The sequence below is a fragment of the Cetorhinus maximus genome, chromosome 6, assembly GCF_964194155.1.
Source record: "Cetorhinus maximus chromosome 6, sCetMax3.hap1.1, whole genome shotgun sequence".
Lineage (NCBI taxonomy): Eukaryota > Metazoa > Chordata > Chondrichthyes > Lamniformes > Cetorhinidae > Cetorhinus > Cetorhinus maximus.
This window is the reverse complement of record NC_135884.1, coordinates 62,338,145-62,355,473: the sequence shown is the minus strand read 5'-3', so window position 1 is coordinate 62,355,473 and position 17,329 is coordinate 62,338,145.

The window sequence follows — 17,329 nt, the reverse complement described above, 5'->3', positions numbered from 1 at the left end:
CTGGGAGTGTCTGAGGATGTAGGCGTCGTGGGAGCTGCTTGGGTACCTTGCACAGACTTGTGGAATCAGCATCCTGTAGTCACACACTATCTGCATGTTCATGGAGTGGAAGCCCTTCCTGTTGACAAAGGCACTAGGCTCACCTGCTGGCGCCTTGATGGCCACATGTGTACAGTCTATTGCACCCTGGACGCGGGGGAAGCCAGCAATGGCCGCGAAGCCTCTGGCTCACTCTACCTGCTGGCCTTGTCCGTGCGGTAGTGAATGAAAGTCAATGCACACCTGAACAGAGCGTCTGTCACCAGCTTGATACAACTGTGGACAGCTGATTGGGAGACTCCACAAAGATCACCAACCGACCCCTGGAAAGAGGCATGGGGTGTCCAGTTGGAGCTGATCTCAGCGTCTATCATCTGACAAATGGAGGTCACAGTCTCCCTTGAGAGTCGGAGCCTCCTTCGGCACTGCACCTCAGGTATATTGAGGTAGCTGCATTGCCGCCTGTATACCCTGGCAGCAGGATAGAGGTGTCTTCTGCGGCCCCTTCCACCTTGGACTCCCTGTTGGCCATGCGCCCCTTGTGCCTGTGCCTCTCCTCCCAAAGGTGACTCCCCTAGAGGCTGAATATGGATTCCCTGCCTCTTCCCCCTTCTGGCCCTCTCTTCCTCCTCAGAGGAGGTGCCCCCAGTGAAGAGCACAATCCCTATTCGCAGGGTAAGGGAAGGCTGCCTGAAACCTGCAAGGCCCCAAGAATTATGTTTATTTCAGAATCCTGACCTGAAGCCTGTTATTCCTGTCAAAGCAGCTCTGAAGAGATTTGAAGTTGTCCTCTTCACACAAGCAAGTAGCAGTAAGTTTAAAAAGTAAAGTACTAACAACTCACATCAGCGAGCCCACTCACCCCTCTTATCCCGCCCACGGATGAGGTTTTTAAAAATGTGGCCTACCCGTCTGCCCATTGCACCCGTGCGACGCTCTGAAAATCGCACAGGCTGAGAAAAATTGCTGTGTATTACTGCCTCAAGGGCCTTAAGTGGCCTGTTAATTAATGGCGGGCATGCCTCGGAACTCATAGCGCACCCGCCCTCTGAAATATCGCGCCTCATTTTATGTGTCGGCGTGTCAGGCCCACCCCCGCACACCAACGTCAAAATTCCGCCCATAATGTACCTGCTAAGTAAATAACACCTTGAATAAATAATCTACATTGTCTTCGAAGCAAAGTTACAACAGCGCTTAATCCACTTACTTCCACTGCTCATAAGAATAGTATCCCTAAGATGTTTTTGTTCACAGCAATATTCTATCCATATGCAGAAATGGAGAAGGTAGGGCTTACAAACAGCAAGTCCTGGAGTATTTGGTATGTGCCCTGGTATGTGCCCTGTCTTGATGTCAATCATAAAAAATAAATCCGTGAGTTGTTGTCACAACTTTATATTGGAAGCCCAGGGCTTAACATCTTTAGTTTAGAATTCTGGCCATGAACACCTCCTTGAGCTGAAACCTTAGGCTTCTCAGATGGTTCTTTGATGGAAAATGTTGTTGCCAGCCTATTCCATTAAGGTGTCAATTTAACATCCGTATAGTGTCACAGCAGTCAGCCAAGACAAAAACAAGAACAATGACTTGATTCTACAAATTGGATGATCCATCTATAACTGAATCTCAATGTTTTCTCTGAGGGAAAGTATCTCTGTTACACTTAGTACTGTCATGATCAGAAGACAGGAAGGAATATATATAATATATGTACATCATCCTGACTACTTTGTAAACTTATTACTTTTTTAAAAAATGTGCAAATGGCTGGACTGACAAAATGGCTGCAGCTGACTACATGATGGAAGTTTCTGAGCAGTTTAAACATGGACAAAGGCTAATTCATCAAACTCCTGGAATGTAACTCTCCTTGCATTGTATAAATATTCCAGCCAAGCCAACACAAAGGGCTAGCAAATGAGGCGTCTGCGTCAGCCAGCACTGGGCAAAGGCAGAGCTATTGGGATCCTCATCTCCAGTGTTGTGCTAATAGTTCTACAGTTATTTGCTCAAAATAAAATGGGTTTTAACAGGGGTGCTTTGTTGGCTGAATAACGTGACCCAAAACCACCCTGTCACAGGACCGAGACTTGAACTGTTTGAATTGCTTTAATTGTACAGCTTTCAGAATCCATCTTTAATTGTGGTTTAATTTCAGAAGAGAAAACTAGACTCCAGGCTAACAGTCTGCCCCTCTGACATCCACCTCTCTTAAAGTCTGATCTCCAGAGTGAACTAATGCCCAGGAAAAAAGAATACTTTGCTCCATCTCCAACTGACTCAACCTGCAACTGAATTCCTAGGGCCAAAACCAGGAATTCTGCCAGACAAAGCCACCTGAAAGAACCTTCCTTGGACATTGACTTACTGGACTCCGGACTCATGTGAAACTATAATTCTTATTTTTGATCGTGGTCTTTGCCCTGAATCCCCTTCTTTCCCTTATGCCTCCTTTATTATATGAATGTAAAAAGGGGCGGACATTGTGAAGCGTTTTGTGTGTGTAAAATAAACTACCCCTCTTATTTTACCATATCTCGAGTTTATTGTGGGTTTATTAATAGAGGATTGGATCACTCCAAACTGAAGGGCTAGGGAAAACACTTATAAAGGGGGGAATGAAAAATCAAAAACACTTTTCTGTTTATGGACGGGCGGTGAAGGGAGAAATCAGGGCTGTTTAAATTAATCCCCCTCCTGCCCATAACAGCACCTAAATATATTTTCCCTCATTTTACTTTACACTTTCTGGAAAAATATGATGCCAGATTGGTGAGTGTCTCAGTGAAATTGGGCTTACACTGCCTGATATATTGTCTCCTTTTGACCCCTACAACCAATGGAGAAATTGTTGCTTTCTTTCATCTAACACATCTAAGGCTTTAAAGGTAACAAAAAACACAGCAAAATAAATTGCTGCTCAATCACTTCATAATCCCCAAACCAATTAATTACTTGAAATGATGGCTGCATTCATTAAACAAATAACTGGAGTGTGAAACGTAAGACAACTGATTGTAGTTACCTGTCTTCTTGTAGTTCATTAAACTTTAGAAGATGAATGACAATGGTTAGGCCCTGTAACTTAAGGGTGTACTTTTATGGCCTCATGAGCATTTCAGCACAGAGGGTGGGTGGACTATAGCTGAAATATTCAAATATTTAAAAGGCTTTCAGGGCTGTATGAGCATAATGTTGCTGAAGTATCCTTAAATAAACCCTTCACCCTACTGACAATGAGGCTAAGTCCAACAACATATTTGAGTCTGAGCACAAGGGTAAAGTAGCCTTAGCAGCTCTTTAGTCGAGTTCGGCAGGCTGATGGCCTGAATGTTATAAGAGGCTGAATTTTTGAAAAGTATGCACATATGTTTTTATCATTTGAAATTAAGCAGATTAATAATTAGAGCAATTCTCTTGGATTTTCTCTCGTGCACGTTCTCTCTCTGCCAGCTCTTGCGGGAGGCTGAAGCCTCCACATAAAAATGTTAATAAAGATACTGAGGTGCACAAAAGGCAAATGTATGGGCAATTGTGTAATTAAGAAATGTGCAAGATTTTTATGATGGTGCCAGTGGAGCGGATAAGGTTGGAGGTGGTACAGTGGTTTGATAGGACAGAGAGGCTGAGGGCGGAATTCTTGAGGAGGGGGTTTTGATGGCCGCTTTTGAAAGGCAGGGCGGCAATACTTGGGGAGAAGGTATCATTTACAATATTAGCAAGAATGGAGGAGTTCTGTGGTCAGCAGTTTAAGGAGAATAGAGAATGAAAGGATGAGGTGAGTTTAGAGATGACATGGAGAGAGATGTTAGATGGAAGTGAGAGTCTGGTAGCATCTGTGGAGAGACAAACAGAGTTCACGTTTCAGGTCTGTGACCTTTCATCAGAATAAAATACAGAGGAAACCTTAGGACTAGTAATTAATTTCATTGTGAAGCATTATAAAACAAACCAGCTTTGGCACTTGAAGTTTTTTTTAGTACAGCATGTTTAAAGAAGAATTTATATATTTAAGGATTCAGCTGAAGGTGTGCATTTCTGTTAATTGCCAATAGGTGTAATTCCTACTTTAACCACCTATAACTTTGGTTTATATGGAGACACTGGTCTCACCATCATACCCTGAATTCCAGTTACCGTCTCACTTTTGCATCCTCCTTTAGCCGTTCTACAATGTAACAATTAGCAGTGGTGCTGCAGCAGCCTATGTTCCTCTCTGGCAAAGTCGTTGATGAATCCCCTGAGGCTTCTCAGCTTTCCCCGTTCCTCTAAAGCTGCAGCTGTGGACAAATAGTTGATATTATGGAATCTCTTTTGTTTCAAAATTCCCAGGACATTACACAGTGCCCATTAATTGGAAAGATGTTCCACTGCACTGAGCACTGTACCTATTCATGTTGAGTTCCACCAATTAATTTAAACAAACAGGGTGATGACTCCAAGAATCCCAGAACATTTCTCTAAGTGGTTCTTGCTGGTTATTCTGCTATTCCGCTGCATTTCCACGTTACTCTAAAGATTCTCCAGCTGACTGCTAAGTGGATGTGGGTTATGCTTAACCCCCACTTCCCCAGAGCTGTGAAGCCATACAAAGGGATTCAAATCTCATGACCTTGAAACCTCCTCTTATACGACAAGACAAGGAGGGGGTTCAAGCACCCTCTGACGGAATTTTATGCCGGCGGGATTTTACGGTCCTGCCTAAGTCGACGGACTTTTGAACAACTTGCTGCATTTTACAGCCCTGCCCCCGCTGCAGTGGGATCGCAAAATTCCACCCTTTGTTTGTAGCAATGTCTGTTCAAACCTAACAATCAATAATTATTAATTAATTAATGCTTAATTATTTTACTTTAAAGTGATAGCATTTATAATAGTTCTGGCAGGTGGAGCTTCATACAAATTAATTGAAATTGTTGAGAGCATTAAGATATGGTCATTCTGTTTATTGACATTGGTAGTGTGGGCTCCTGTAATTTCTCTTGGGTTTGAGGTGTAATGCTTATGAACACGCTCGCTCAGCGTTAACATTCTATTCTAGTTTGTTAGACAGTAATTAATAGGCAACATGAAAATATACTTGATTCACATGTCAGGCTCATTTAGCACAATTGCGACTGGCACCCAGTACCGGGGGAACAGGCAGAGTTTGAAGGGTGAGTAAAGCAGGAAATCGTTTACTGAGCAAGACCAGACTTTCAGTTTGAGTATTGTAACCTGAATACTCGATGGGTTTAAGGAGGAAAAGCTCTGAAGGCTCAAGGTCAGAGGGGACAAAGTTTTGCGATTTGCTAATATCCACTCAATGCTGCTCCTCTGACCTATCACCTACCCAGACGTGAGTGAGCAAAAGTACCTAAGAAGTCTCAGTTTGACAACAAACAATGCCAACTAGAACCAGATCTGAGGCCAAGGAATGGCATCTCTATGCGGCTTTCAGTAGAACTAAAAGTAACCACTGTACTAAACGTCAATATACACCTACAGAATCATCCCAGTTTGTACAAAGTGCGACAGTGGGCAGGGAAAAGGATGTTTTATCCGTAGGTCACAATGGCTGCTTCTCATGCCATATCATCCCATTCCCAGTCCTTATTAATGATGCATTCAAGGGAAACACGCCAGATCGTTGGCGGGTGGGCTCAGATCTCCCCACCACACTGTGGCCTCAGCGCTTCCTCGGTCCGCACGCCACATTCAAAGTGCACCACAGCGCATACCTACTTCATGTCTCCAGACCAGGGTTGCTCCAGGCAACAGATGGCCCCAAAAGAAAGGAAGACAGCAGCCCCCAAATTTAGTGACGCCTCTCTGGGGCACCTGCTGGACACAGTGGAAGCCCGCTGCGAACTCCTCTGGCCTTGCTCTGGCTGCAGGAGGTCCACCAGAGTCACCAATCTGGCCTGGAATACGGTGGCAGCAGTGGTCAGCACCACCGGAGCACAGAGGGGATCAGCCATCCAGTGCAGGGAGAGGATGAATGATCTTATCTGTTCCACCAGGGTAAGTCAACCACCTCATCACTCTCAACTCACATACTCACAAACTCATCACACATCCACAGGGATCTCACAGCTCAAGGGACAACACAACTAACTTTCACACACACCCTCACATCTCCATCAGGCTCATATCCTCTCGAGCTCACATCCTCATCCCATCCATGGCTCCGCTAATAACACAAACATTCCATGCAATGCCATGTGTCCTGCTCACACTCTCTCCATCTGTTATCATGCAGGAGAAGCTGTCTCACACCTGTAGGGAGAGGTCCCAGACTGGGGGTGGAGTGGCCCACATTAGGTCCTTCACTCACTTTGAGGAGTGTGCCATCGTGCTTACTGGTGAGGATGTGGGCCCTGCCTGCATTGACGGCAAGGTCGGCGACCAACACCCACCTGAGGATCCTGCACCACATCATCCCTGGCCAGTCCCTCATATCCATCCATGTCCGTACCTCCAGCCAAGAGGACACCTCCTCTATTGAAGAGTTGGAAATAAGCAGCTTGGAAGACTCATCACAGTGCTTACCCACACCCCCCACCAGCGCAGAGACACATACCTCGGTGGGACCTAGGTCTAGAGCAGGCTTGGGTTCACAATCTGGTGGTCACAACACGGACATGTGTCTGCAGCAGGAGGAAGCAGGTTCAGCCGCGCTCCCCGGCACTCAGTGGACTGCTGGGGAAGAGGCATCTGTGAGGTCCAAGTCAGAAAATGAGCCTCTGGACTCGGCCTTCCAACTCATCTTGGAGAGTCAGCAGAAGGTGGGGGAACATCACGCAGAGATGTTGGGAGTCCTCAACAGAGTGGCACGCGAGTCAGAGGAGTGCGCCCACCTGCTCTCTGATGAAGTAGTGCCCACATGTGCGTGTATGGAGGTCTCCACGGGAAAGATGGCAGATGCCATGGAGGCCCTGATCCAGCAGAACGCGGATATGGGCATGGACCTGCACTCCATCGCGGGAGGCAGGGGTGAGTTCCTGCAGTAGTAACACGAGAGGGAAATAGGGCACCTCAATATCTCTCCAAGCACTCCTTGCCCCCAAGGAGTCAGGCCAGGGCCCTTGGGCACCTGAAGGGAGAAGGAGCAGCAGCTGGGTACCCTTGGGTCATCCACTTAGTGCTGTCCTCTCCCTCTGAGTCCCCTTTGCCAGTAAACCCCCTCAATCTCATCCTCTGTCACTGCAGGGGGAGCAGCTGGCCCACAGGAGGACAGCCAAAGCAAGCTGGGGCCCTCAAGGCCTCGCCTCTCCAGAGGATGCATACCAAAGTCACCAGGGGCAACAGGGCCAACCATTACACAGGCTGTCTCCAACCTTGCTGCGGATGTCAGGGCAGCACCTAGAAGTGGTAGGCCTAGAAAAATTAACAATTTCTGATCATAAGTAGTTGCACGATTAAACACATTTTGTCATTTTAAAATCTGAAAATATACTCACTTTCACTGGATAATATGGAATGGTGTCTTTCAGCTGTATTTACAGACTTTGCATGTCCTCCCCCTGCATCCCCCAGCACTAGCAGTTCAGCTACACTCAGCCAGCACACGAGTGATTCTGGGGGGAGAGGCATGTTTGTGTGACAGGGCCTTTCGGAGCATTGTGCAAGCACTCTCCCATGTACACGGATCCTTCCTCCATTACACTCAACTCACTGTCCTGAGCATTTTCAGTGCTGCCTGCTGGGGTTCTCTTTCAGTTGTCCATCTGAGCTGAGCTGCATCTCCCCCCACCCACTGATCAAATTCCCACGCAACACCTGTGCTCGTCCAACACGAGGCTCCGCTCACGTTCAATTTGAAATGCATGGTCATAGTCAAGTTTCGGCTCAGCTCCCCCATTCTATTCCCCTCCCCCAGTCACCCATGTCCTTTCCCCCATCGCTGTTAAACACCTGGCATCACTTTCAAACTCCCCACCATCACCTACCAACCACAGCCCTCTTCTTTTCAGGGTTTCTAGGTGAACGTGAATGTTCCCTACCTTCCTGAAAATCCCACCCCCATCCACACAGACCTCCCTGACCTCCTCCTTCCCACCCCCAGGATTCATGTCTACCTCTGAGCCCCCACCAACCACCCTCGCCATTCCTTTTATAACTACTGATGCACCCTCATCCTCCCACTCTACTGGGTCCCCCTGCCCTCTCTCATTCCCTCCTACCATATCCACCCTCAGTGCGATCCCCAGGAGGCATTCATTGATTCCACAGACCCCTCCCTTGCACATTCACCTGGATTTCCCCCCTTACTTCTTCCTCCACCCTTACTCCCTCCTCCATCCTTACTACTTCCTCCACCCTTACTACCTCCTCAACCTTTAATCCCTCCTCAACCCTTATTCCCTCCTCCCCCCAGGCTCCTTCCTCCCTCCAAACTCCTTCGTCCCCCCAAAGTTCTTCCTCCCTCTGAGCTCCTTCCCTTACACCTTCCTTACACTTACCTCCCCAGTTGCCCTTAAACCCTCCTCCCCCTGTACTCCCTCCTGCCCCCTCCTAACCTCACCCCCTGACTCCTTGTTTCCCACCCCCACTAACCTCACCCCATCCAAGTACACCTTCTTCTCCCAGTCAAACCTAGACCTTCCACTCGCACCACTGCCCCCCACCTGTACACCTTCATCTCCCACTCACAGCTGGACCTTCCTCTCTCCCCATCGCCAATCATTTGTAGCAGCCCATGGCCAAAACCGTGATGTTCCAAAGCAGGACCCAGACATCGATGGAGACCTCCCACCTTCCAAGAGCTGCTTTGCAGTGGAGCCATGTGCATGAGGATCCACCCAGCATGTGATGCACATGTTCCTCCAGGGTCCGGTAGCTGTAGGGTTCCAGCACCTTCTGCTCCTTGGATGTCCGCGATCTGAGCAATGCTAAGTCCCAACTTCTGCATGTCACACTTGTCCAGATGTGTTCTAGGCCGGCACGTTTTCCCACAGATGTAATGGTAAACCGGGTATGTGGGACGCTTTCGGTCAGGCCTTACTTTGCCTCCCACTGGCGGGATGCAAAGCAGGTTCACCCTGGGCTCCAGCAGGATTGGTGTTCCACCATGGTGGACACCATCAGATGATCCCGCTGTGCTTTCACGCTAGCATGAAACTGATTTTTGGCCTTCTCACCGTATTGGACCTCTTCCCACCCACCATGACACCTGATGCCAATGGCGCTGGAAAATTCCAGCCTATGATTCAAGTATGTGCTTTTAATAACACAGGGGCACATACACGCAATATATTTTCTGTGCTGTGCAATGTCTCTTTGGTGTTATTTGAAAAACGGTATGAGTTTTACCTGATGTACTGCTCATTTGTACTGCATTCTTGGAAGACTTTCGAAAATGTCTCCTTAGAACCTGTTTCTGACTCTGCCGATCTGTACATATTTCAGATCTGCAAGACCTTGCCTGTGTAGGAATAGTGTTACGGACAGGAGAGGGACAGGCAAACTGAACTGATTTCCTCTTATTAACTGTCTGTATGCAGGAGGTGTCTTTAATTAGGTTTTAAATATGCGGTGACATGTTTACCCAGTCCCTTGGCTTTGTGATCCAATTTACTAATAATCCACAGCAAATTCAAGTTAAAATTAATTTAGACAGTTAGTTTAGGGAGTCCAGCGGAGCTTTGATGCCTGATGGGGCAGTAGAGGGAGTGTTGGGTCATGTGATGGGAGTGTTGTAAGAGGTGGCTGAAGACAGCTCCCATGATTCCTGTGGTTTATCCCAGTGGGAATTGCTGATGTTGGGTTGAAAGGTTCATCTCTTTGACAGTGAGAGTTTTGGAGTTTGCTCTGATACTCAACATACATTTGAAATGTCTAAACCCAGAGGCAAACGCAAGCAGAATGAAACCGGGCCTGGTGCTTTATGGATTGCAGTGTCTGATATTACAGCTGGTAACAACATGGCAGTTTCCCACGCTAAACTTAATTCTGTCAGCACACTTGCTGACTTACAGAACACTATTCTACTGAATTTGCTGGACTCCATTCGGAACTGCGTTCCTCTGTTGCTACTCTACAAGCTTCTGTTGCCTCCTTTAATCAAAAGCTGCAGGATGATGAATAGCTACAGACGCAAGTGACAGACTTGTGGCTCTGGAGACCCGCTGCACACAGCTGGAAGCCCAAAATACTGCATTGCTGATGAAGGTGGATGACCTGGAGAATCGCAGTTGAAGACAAAACTTAAGGATTCTCTCAGTGTCCGAGTGTGCGGAACAGGGAAACTCCACAACTTTTATTGGGTTACCTCTTTTGGAGGTTTTTGGCAGGGAGAGTTTCGCTTCATTGCCAGTAGTGGATCGAGCCCATCGCTCTTTGGAGTCTCGGCCGCAGCATAGTGAGCCTCCAAGGCCAATAACACTAAGACTGCATCACTGTAGAGTGAAGGAGCAAATTATGCATCTGCCTAGAGATAAGGGTCAACTGTACTTTCGTGGAAGCAAGATATTCATCTACCCTGACCTCAGCATGGATCTAGCACGAGGTCGTGGAGAATATAAATTTGTTAAAGCCCAACTTCGTGAAGCTGGAATTAAATATGCCTTTCTCCACCCTGCTTGCCTGTGTGTAACTTTCAACGGAGTGAATAAGATTTTCAACAAGTCACAAGAACTTTCAGCCTTTTTCAAGGACACAATTGTACCTTCTCTTAATAAGTCACATCGTGACTTCACCCAGGGCACAATGGTAGTCAATGCTTAATTAGATAACTATGTGTGATGGCTCTATTACACAATAAGTTTTGTTGGTTATACCAATCTCTTTGTATCTTATGTCCAAACTGCACTAATCATGGGAAGTTTTACATAAACTCTATGGGTGTTTTTTTTTAACCTTTTATCACATGCAATTGATTCTCTGAGAGTTGAATCTCTATTTATATTCTCCCTCTCTTGTTGAGTACTGTATTACAAAACTGTTGCTTCTGGACAGATTCTGCACCTTGTTTAGCACATGCTCAGCTTTACAATACTTTTGTTTGGGATATTTGCTTGCATATTGCTTTAATGTGGGCTGTCGTTTCAAGACACACTGGTAAGATAGATGTGAATAGTACACTAGCTGTGAGGGGTAGCAGTCACCTCGTTTGGGGAGGTGATGTAAGCTTTTCTTTCCTTCTTCCTCCTTCTATTTTTCTTCCTTTTCTTCTCTCTTCTCTTTTCTCTTTTTCTTGTTCTTTTCCAAACATATATATATACTTTCCTTTTGGTCAGTTTTTAACATTCTTTAGATGGATAAGGTCTGACTCAAAAATATTTAACCCTTTATTTACAATGGTTAACCTATGGGGGCTATATGCTTTGGTACATTTTTATTATCATAATGTCCATTAATATTAAGGCCTCACAGGGTTGTTTCCAATCTATTTTATCACCCAGAATGTGAAAGGCCTAAATCACCCAGTTAAAAGGAATAAAGTTCTCTCTCATTGACATCATTTGAAAGTGGACATTGCCTTCCTGCAGGAAACTCACTTATATACACCTTGGAATGCAGAAGGATTGGGTTGGGTAGATGTTTCATTCTAATTTTCATAGTGAAGCGAGAGATGCGGCAACTCTAATCCATAAAGGCATTCCCTTTGTTCACTCTGGATTTATAGCTGACCCTAATGGCCGCTATGTTATAGTGCAAGGCAGACTTTTTAACTGCCCATTGATCCTAGCTAATGTATTTGCACCCAACTGGGATGATCACCATTTCATTTCAAATTTCTTATTTTCCATACCTGATTTAGGCTCACGTGAGGTGAGAAGTAAATGAGTTACTTCTTGGAGGAGACTTTAACTGTGTTCTTAACCCAAATTTATATTACCCATCCACAAAATCTGATCCAATATCAAAATCAGCCTCAGCCGTCGGGTCTTTTCTGGATACACAGGGATTGGTAGATTCATGGCATTTTCTATGCTCATCAGCAAGACAATGCTCCATTTTCTCTCCTGTTCACCACACCTACTCGTGTATTGGCTATTTTTTCCTTGACAAGAGACTGCTCACGTTAATTCAGTCTTGTGCATACAATAGTTTTGTGGTCGCTGATCATGCTTCCTTAGTTTTAGCAATACAGCTCCACGACCAACCTGTTCCTTGTCCACCACGATGTCTTGATTCTCTTCTTCTGGCAGACCCAGATTTTACTAAATTCATTTCATCTCAAATAGATACTTTTATAGAACTTAATACTACTCCAGATATGTCCTTTGCTTCTGTCTGGGAGGGTATGGAGGCTTAACTACGTGGACAAATAATTTCATATACTGCTCAACTTAACAAATGCAATACCTCAAAAATTGTCCCAATTGATTGACCAAATTCTCTTAGTTGACCAGCAGTATGCTATTGCACCTACCCCAGTATTATACAAACAGCATCTGGCTCTACAGACTGAATTTGATCTCCTTTCCACTAAACAAACAGAAAAGCTTATGCTTAAATCACATTTTATGAGTATGGTGAAAGAACCGATTGGCTCCTGGCTCACCAGCTTCACCAGTCCGCTTCCTCTCAACTTATTACTGAAATCACCATTCCAACAGGGTCAACCACCACCAATCATCAGGAGATCAATGGTCAGTTCAAACGTTTTTATCCCACCCTTTATACTTCAGACTCCTTATCAGACCCAGGTTTATTTCACAATTTTTTTGATAATATGGACATCCCATCTCTAACGTCTGGCTATCTGAATGGGTTAGAAGTAGCCCCTTCCCAAGATGAAATACTAAAGGCAATTAAATCCTTGCAAAGTAACAAGGCACCAGGGCCTGATGGATTTCCAATAGAATTTTATAAAAAATTCTTATTGCAAGTTTCTCCATTATTATTGTCTCTGTTTTTGGAATGCTTTCTCTCTAAAACACTGCATGAGGCATCTTTGTCCATTCTTTTAAAGAGGGATAATGATCCCCTGCATAGCAGTCCATGCCGGCCTATTTCCCTTTTAAATGCGGATGTCAAGATATTAGCTAAAGCCTTAGTCCACCGTCTTGAACCTGTCCTTCCATCTATTGGGCGGAATTTTCTGTGCCCACTGGCAGCGGGCATGATCGGTGGCATGAGCAGACAATATGGCGTGATCGGTTTTATGACAGCAGGAAACCAGTTTGTGATCTTCCGCTCAGTCACCAACGGCGGGCCGCATTTCCTGCCATCAGACGTTGGGAACCTTATTGTAATACATCAGCATATCGTAATCAGGCCAGCCTGCCGGAATCACCCCCCTCCACCCCCGCTGGATCGTCCGTCCACGTCGGCGGGAAAGCACGCCGATGTGTTTCACAACAGCACATAAAAGGTGTGCACTTGGTGGCCTGCACTTTGAGGGGAACCTGGAGGTGAGTGCACAGTAACATTGTGCAACACTCCCCAGGGTCATCTGTTGGACTTTAAACTTCAGGGTCATCGGTGGGGGGGGGGGTGGTGGGGCGGCGGCTGGAGTTAAGGGCAGCCCCGCTGTTGAATATAGCACATAAGCATTCGGGGTGAGGGGTGGGGTGGATGAGGGAAGTGGTCATGCATTAAGGAAACCTAAAGTGGCTATTCTTCTGCAACTGAGATAGTTCAGGTGCAGCCACATTGATATGATTGGGGTCGGGCTCCTAGCTTATCTGCCCACTCAAGTCATGGAGAGGCATCCAAGTGCCACCAAGTGCTCCAGATCTTTCCCCTCCCCCAGCGTCCCCCTGGCAGAGATTGCAAATTCATGAGCATTTTAGTGGACTGCAGAACAGTTGATGACTGCACACATTGTACAATCTTCCCGCTAAAGCTGGCCACGTAGCAGTCACTGCTGGAGGCACTCACAGCCCTTTGCAATGTCAGCATCCCAGTTTGTACCAGTGTTGTAAAGTGAGGTACCCTGTCCCTTTAAGAGAATGCAAGTGTACTGATCATGTGACAGCACTGACAAATCACTGTACACTGCGGACAACTGGGAACTGGAAGTCTAGTTCTGGAGGTTTCTGAGTGAGCACATATGACCTGGTGCTCTGCCCTATGTCTCAATAAACCATCACTATTTATTCTTACATCAGACTCTCCCTGTTATTGATTGCAAGCAGCAATTCATGAGAACATAGGAAGGTATGCAGTTAGAGTTCGGTTGGCCAACAAACTCATTTACCCAAGACATAAAAGTGGCGACAAGGATGGGATGAAGAACAAAAGAAAATACATTTCAAGGCGTGTGAGCAAAGCATTGGAAAGAGCACCTGTACTTATCTCATAAAATAGGCGACAGCCAGCAATCGGAGCAGAAAATATTGCTGCAGTTTAAAATTTAAAAAAACCCTGCCCAATCGTGATCTTGGGATTCCCACCAAAACTCGAAAAGAGCGCGAAACCCGAGAAAAACCGACAGCTGCAAAGACAGAGTTTTAAAAAAGTGACTGCTCTAAAAGCAGCAATGCATTTTAAAGGGTAAATACATGAAAAATGGCTATGGACAGAAAATTGTAAGACACCCCAGAGAGAGTGCAACTCTTCAGTAAGCCAAGCACCTAAATTTGTCATTACCTGGAAAGCCTATCGGCACTTGTTCACAATACTGCAGTTCAGGTGTGTCGAACCATTTGACCCCATTTCAGATGACTGATCTCTGCATGTCGAGCACCTAGCGTTATTTTTTACCACTAATGACATCATGGGGAGGAGAAGAAGAGGGCAATTCTTTTGTTCTCATGTGGGAGCAAAACGTACAGGCTGATCCGCAACCCGACGTCACCTAGCGTCCCAGACCCGAAGACTTTCGATGAGTTAACTAAAGTTGTACAGAGCCACCTAAGACCAAATCCCTCAGTTACTGTGCAGTGCTTCAAGTTCAGTTCAAGGAACAGGCTTCCAGAGGAGACAATAGTTGACTATGTGGCCGTTTTAAAGGCATTAACTGAGCATTGTGAATTTGGAATGTCCATTAGTGATATGTTGAGAGGCCAGCTGATATGGGGGATTGGAGATGATACTATCCAAATGCGTTTGCTAGCCGAATCTAGTCTAGACTTTAATAAGGCGCTAGAATTAGCCACTGCGATGGAGAGTGCTGTTAGAAATTTGGAAGTTATAAAAGACACACAAAATAGCACCGTCCATCTGGTCGAGTGGGACAATCCAGCAACAAAAGGCGCAAAAATTTCGGACTCCACAGAAAGGCTGGAAACGCTCTCTAACTCCAGACCATTGAGAAACAACGTTACTGCAGTGAAAACCCACAAAATGAATGAGAAGTAGAGCCAGCTGGCGGCTCCGAACCAGCCCCCACTCTCAATGTGGGGGAGGGGTTGGAAGCCGGATGCAGCGACCCGGAACAGGATGGGGTATCGATAGCGAGCACCACCGACTTCAGTGGGTGTTTCAGTGCCTGCTGTTGACTCCCCCCTCATCCCCATTGGGGAACTCCGGGATTTTCTGGTGAGTAATCACGGTCGCCAAGACAGGGTCCAGTTGGTCATAGGCCAGTGGCATTTGTTTCTGCTGGTGTTCTGGTCCACCCGTGAGGCCCTAAAGGCCGCTGAGTTGGATCGGAACGCCCGGCGGAGGGTCCATATATTTCTCGCTGGGCTCCTGAAGGAGAGGAAGGCTTAAAAAAAATCCTCTCCTTCTTTTATTTATTCTCAGTGATGGTAGCACATACACCTGACAATGAAGACAACCATAGCCAGCCTCAACATCCACGGCAGCAGGGACGCACAGGGCAGGATCCAGAACTTCTCGGTCCTCCGGGACGGGAAGTATGCCTGCAGGAAACCCATACCGTTCTGGGAGACAAAGCTACATGGCTCCTGGAGTGGCGAGGGGGGGTCTACATGAGTCACCTAGCCTCTAATTCCGGTGGGGCGGCTATCTTGTTGGCCCATATTTTCAGCCGGAGATCTTGGGGGTCAAGGAGCCAGTGCCAGGCTGGTTGCTGTACCTGACTGTGCGCCTGGGGGGCGCGGTGCTTCACTTTGTGAATGTGTACGCTCCCTTGGGCGCGCAGCAGCAAGCGAGCTTCTTTGAGGAAGTGTCCACCCATCTTGACTCCATCGACACAGGCGAGTGCATTGTCCTCAGGGGGGATTTTAATTGCACCCTTGAGGCCCGGGACCGTCACGGTACCCAGCACCGCACGCTAGGTGTGAGTAAGTGAGGGACTAGGTCGGTCCTTCAACTTGGTGGACGTCTGACAACATCTCCATCCTGACTCCAGCGTTTTCACCTTTGTGTTACCTGGAATCGGAGCCTCCAGACTCGACCGTCTTTACGTTTCAAGGGCATACGTGTCCTGCATTCCGTCGGCTTCTGTGCGGTGGGTGCCATGCACGGACCACTGTCTGGTGTGGGTGGAGCTCGTTCCATTCTGCGCTCAGACGGGGTCCGCGTACTGGCACTTTAACAACCTGCTGCTGGAGGATGAGCAGTTCCTGGACTCATTTCCGTCGTTTCTAGGCCAGCTGGAGAAGGAAGCGGGGAGGCTTCCCCTCCTTGAGGATATGGTGGGATGTGGGCAAGACTCACGTCCATGTTTTTCTGTCAGGAGTACGCGAAGGGGTCGACAAAGAGACGGAAATCCAGGGTCGAGGAGTTGGAGAAGGAGGTGCTGGACCTGGAGGCACGTCTCCGTCAGCCCGATGCGGACCCGGCCCTGCGGTCGGTGTACGATGGCGCGCTGCGGGACCTGCAACTTGTCGGGTCTCACGGCGCGTACATGATGTCACGGATCCGGTTCCTCTGGGACCTGGACCGTGGCTCCCCCTTCTGCTACTCGCTGGAAAAAAGGCACGGGGTCCGTCAGCAGCTCCTTACGCTGCTGGCCGACGATGAATCCCTTGTCTCGGATCCATAGGGCATCAGGGCCATTGCCCGAGACTATTACACTGCCCTGTTCTCTCCGGATCCGTCCAGCGAGGATGCTCGCAGAGTTTTATGGGAGGACCTGCTGCAGGTTGGCCCGGAGGGCGCCGAAAAGCTTGACTCCCGGATAAGCCTGGGGGAGCTGAACGGCGCCCTCGACGGTCTCTCCAGGGGCAAGTCCCCGGGGCTGGACGGGCCGACCGTGGAGTTCTTCAGGGCGTTCTGGGACGTCCTGGTACGTGGGGGTCCTGGGGGAGAGTATCGCAACTGGGGAGATCCCCTCTCTTGGCGCAGGGCCATGATTTCTCTGCTGCCTAAGAAGGGGGATCTCCGTCGCCTTAAAAACTGGCTCCCGGTCTCCCTCCTCAGCACGGACTACAAAACCTTTGTCAGGGGAATGTCTTTTCACCTTGGCACCATGCTGGACCACGTGATCCACCCTGACCAGTCC